Genomic DNA, 4,610 nt, shown 5'->3' with positions numbered 1-4,610 from the left:
AATACACATGGGGAAGGGGTGACCCAGACTGTGTCTTCACCCAGTCTTGACTGGAAACTCACTCCCCTGACACAACAGCACAATCACGTTCAAGAAATTAATTTGCTAGTTTAGTGAAGAAATAAAGCAAACTATTTTCTCAGCTGAAGTCACTGGTTTAATTGGATCATATAGACTGGTTATTTTGAACAAAAGGTTGAGCAGGAACCGGAATGGATCCCAGCATATACATGCTGTGCTGCAGAGTCAACAGAATTTTTCTGCCATGCCCAAGAGGAAATACTCTGTTTTCTCCTGCTTTTCCTGTGAGTCGAAGGTAGTTCACACCACAGGGAATCTAGCTTTCAGTGTAATTCTGGGATTAGACACAAAAATTCATGTTGCATTTTAGGAGAAAGGGCTTTGCAAAGTGGATAAGCAATAAACTACTAAATTTCTCTGGACAAGTCATAGGTACTTTCTTTTTGTTTTTGTTGTCTTTTTCTTTGCAGCTAAAGTTCTTATTGATGTCCTGGCCAGGAAAAATGTATAAATGAGGTTCACAATTTTAAACAAAGAACACTACTTGGCAAACCTGACTAGATAATTAAGACAAGTTGTCGCTAACTAACCCCCTTTTTTAAAAAAAATCATCCAGCCCAAAATGTCACCTGCCTTTACAATGATTAGTGGTGCTTTGGGTACTTTGAGCGGAAAACAAGAGGGGAGGGGCAGGAAATCAACAGACCAGGTTCAGCCTTTCATTGTTCAGTACCAGTGACCAAGAGAAAAGAGGCAGGAGAAACATGTAGGTTAATAATTGTCCTGAGGAAGTGAAATAGAGGATTTACATATTATTTGGGGAATTCGATCTTAGTAGTTCACGTGAGTAGTAGAAAACTCTTCCGAGATTAAATCCTCTTCCTCAATAAGCATTTATGCAGCCCTGTTACATGTCAATGCCATGTTAGTGCCAAGGATATGGAGATATACAAAATGTGGACCTGTCTTTAAATAATCCAGATTAGCACTGTCCAATAGAAATAGAATGCAAGCCACATACATAACTTTAAATGTTCTATTAGCCACATTTTAAAAAGAGAAAAATAAACAGGTAAAACTAATTTTAATAATGTATTTTACTTAGCTCAGTATATCCAAAATCCTACCATTTTATCATAAAATCAATATTTTAAAATTATTAATGAGATAATTTACATTTTTTGTACTAAGTCTTCAAATCTAGCTTATATTTTATCTTTATAGCCTCTCTCAACTCAGATAGTAAATCTTCCTCTGAAATGCTTGACCTATATTTAGATTTCATAAAACTTATAATTAGAAAAAGTAGATTCACATACCTAAGTTGTTCCAAATGTACTTAAAAGTTTTCCAATAATTGAATTTGGAACCAAAAATTTTGTTTTCCTCTGATGTTCACATTCATAATGACATAACTGGTTCATCTTTTTCAGAAGAGTTCATTTGACTGTGATGCAAACGGATATCAGTTTCAAAACGGCACATGTCCAAGTTAAGTGAAGCAACTCTTGTGCCCACTCAGTATTGTTACCGTCATGTGCAAGGAGGTACTGCATCTACTAAGAATCAACTCTAAATTTATCAATATCCAAAAAACCCACTTTTACAAATGTTTCTTCTAAGTTTTACAGGACAATATACTGCTTCAGTTTTAGAATTAAATTTTAAATTAATTAAAATTAAATAACATCTTAAATTCAGTTTCTCAGTCACACTAGTCATTTCAAGTGCTCAATAGCCACATGTGGCCAGTGGTTGCCATACTGGACAGCACGGATAAAAGCTGAGTGGAGGTGGATGGGATCTACAATGGGTTGTACCAGCTTATAAAAACAATTGAGGTCAGATTTGTAGGATTATTTGTGAGAAGTCTTGCTTTCCCATCAATTTACCTCCCAAAATATATCTGAAATTCCTGGCAGATGGGTATCCCACCTAAAAACAGAGTAGCTGCATTCCAGCAGTTTCACAGGCCTCCCACTTGGCTCAGGCAATCCTTCCACTCCACTGCACCGCTTCTCATAACCAGCTCTTTTGGAAGCAGTTCCCCTAGCAGAGCTCTTGAGCTTCCCATGGCATAGCTCTTTTGTTTTATGCCATACCCTTCTCCTTTCCTTAATCTCCTAACTACACAAGCCCTGAGAGGAGTGAGCTGGATCAAAAGAGGCTAGCATGGCCTCACAGCTAGACCCTACTTGCTCAGCTGGACCACACTGATGGACTCTTCTCCTCCTCGTGATGATTTTCTCTCCAAGGTCTCATAGTCTTTGCCTCAGTCTAGCTTCATCAGGACTGACCCCCAACCACTTCAGTTCCTCAGACAGATCTGAACCCCACCTCTGGGCTCAATTCTTGTTCCTTCCTCAGATTCATACAAATCAAGGCAAGTGAGCAGGCATCAATTTCAATGTCCCCAAACATTTCATGAGTTTTAAGAAACTTCCGTTATCAGTAGTTGTTAGGGGACTAATCTCAGATTACAAGAGAGACCTCTAGGGGGCAGTGTTGTCCAAACTCCACAAGCCAGCCTGCTGGTCTCAGGGGAACCCAGCTGGTGTATTCTATCATATACTATGTTCATGGAACCTCAGGCATCATTGATTGTAAGATGTGTCATGACTGGACATGCCACCAGAAATGAAACCTTTCCAGAGGGAAGTCTAATAGACCCCGGATAAATCTTAGACACTTAAGGCCTCCATATAGGGAGACATGAGAAATATACAGAAAAGAAGGCAAGAGCAGGACACACACAGTGAGACGGCAAGCAAGAGATATTACCTGTCTCAATTTTGCCACAGGGTGGAGGGAGGAAAATATCTCCCCTGATAATTTGAACCCTGAGTTGGTTCTCATGCAGGCTTGTCATGGTACTACTTATGCCATAAAAAAATAAATAAATAAAAAAATAAAAACCTCAGAGAATTTCATTTAAAGTACAGATACTGCTCAACTTACAATGGGGTTATGTTCTAACAAACTCATTATAAGTTGAAAATATTGTAAGTCAAAAGTCATAAGTTGAGTGTTGTATGAAAGGAGAGAAGATTAGCACTCCCCTTGACAAGGATGGAAGAGGCTCTCGGGCCTGTACAACAATTATTATATAAAAAAATAAAAATTAAAAAAAAATTAAAAAAAATAAAATAAAAAGTCGTAAGTTGAGACTGTGTGTAGGCTCATGTTATTAATATTATGAGTTCCCTGGCAGGGGTAGAGCCTGAACCTTATATAAGTTTGGGCCCTCTTTGAAAAAAAGGAATACAAAATATCTTATTCTTGCAAATTTTATAAAAAAATAAGATCACCTGATGCTGTGACTAGGACTCCTTTCAGAGCCTTGCAAGAGGCACACAAATGAATGGCCTTCAAGCTTTAGTTTCACTGGTAAACCACTCTCTCCCCCAAGTGACTGTCAGAAGGAAAGAAAAATCCTCCGTGAATGAACTCAATTTTAATCTAACTCAGCAGCAATCATAACATACCATCAACTGTTATCATATCCTGATTTCAGAGTTGTTAAAGTGTGAAACATTATGCTTCTTAGGATCAATGAAGTATAGTACTTCAAAAAGAAAAGTGGTAATGTAGATTTTGACCCTGATTTGGCTAAAACAATAACAACAATGACAATGGCAATGATATTAATATTGGCTATGGTTTATCAATCTCCCACAGTGTGCCAGCCTTCCTACAAACTTTTTCCCTGCTCACAAGAGCTTAGTGCCACCACTAAAGACTTGAAAGATGCAAGCTGGTGACTCCTACCATAGCCACAAGTAACTCACTTGTTTGGTCAGTGTGAAAATCAGGTCACAGAGAATGACTACAGATTATCACAGAGTAATCAAGTGGTGAGGTGAATCGCAACAAGAATTGCAAAAGTGGTATTTTTACTGGAGCAAATCTACACAGCCCCTGGCACCTGGTGTACCACTATTGGCAAATGCTTCCTTCCCCCATCTTCTCCTGCCCTCTCATGTTCTTGCCTCAGGGCTATGTTAGCCTGCCTGAACTTGGTCAATATGTAATCTGAAGGGACCCAGAAGCCCAGGCTGATCTTAGGCTTAAATGTCCTCATCATGCTAACTGGACCTGGTCAGCCCAAAAGAGCCAGCACTTAGGTGCCTTAATAAAGCACCTGCACGCCAGAGAGTGGGAGACAAACCCTGAGAACATATGGGGGCTGCCACAGGGATGGAGCCTCTGGGGTCCAGTGGTCTGGGCTTTGTTGGGATAGATGTTTGAAAGTGAGATACAAGTTATACTTTACACTAGGTGCCATGAAGAAAGACACCAAGCTTGATTTTTCAAGTAGCACAAACCAGATTTGGGTGTATTGCTGTGAAGCATTAACTCAGTATCCCATAAGGCTATAAGGTTTTGGAGGGTTTTTTTAACTTTTTATTTTGACGTAATTTCAGGCTTATAGAACAGTTGAAAGAATAGAAAAAAAAAAATAGTAATATATGTGTATATATTACTTCACTCAGATTTCACAAATATTAACATTCTCAATCATAGATAGCTAGGTAGTAGATAAATGCAAATCTATCCAAAAGGCTTAATGCAAAATGCTACAAACTCAC

General features: G+C 38.7%; 1 pseudogene; it reads left to right on the top strand.

Annotated features, from left to right (window-relative positions):
• Positions 1–3,046: 3,046 nt before the first annotated feature.
• On the top strand, positions 3,047–3,129 carry LOC138389029 (U6atac minor spliceosomal RNA; annotated as a pseudogene).
• The last annotated feature ends 1,481 nt before the right edge of the window (positions 3,130–4,610 follow it).

Source organism: Eulemur rufifrons, chromosome 7, assembly GCF_041146395.1.
Source record: "Eulemur rufifrons isolate Redbay chromosome 7, OSU_ERuf_1, whole genome shotgun sequence".
NCBI classification, from domain to species: domain Eukaryota; kingdom Metazoa; phylum Chordata; class Mammalia; order Primates; family Lemuridae; genus Eulemur; species Eulemur rufifrons.
The sequence above is the reverse complement of the archived record's forward strand: the minus strand, read 5'-3'. Positions and strand labels throughout refer to the sequence as shown.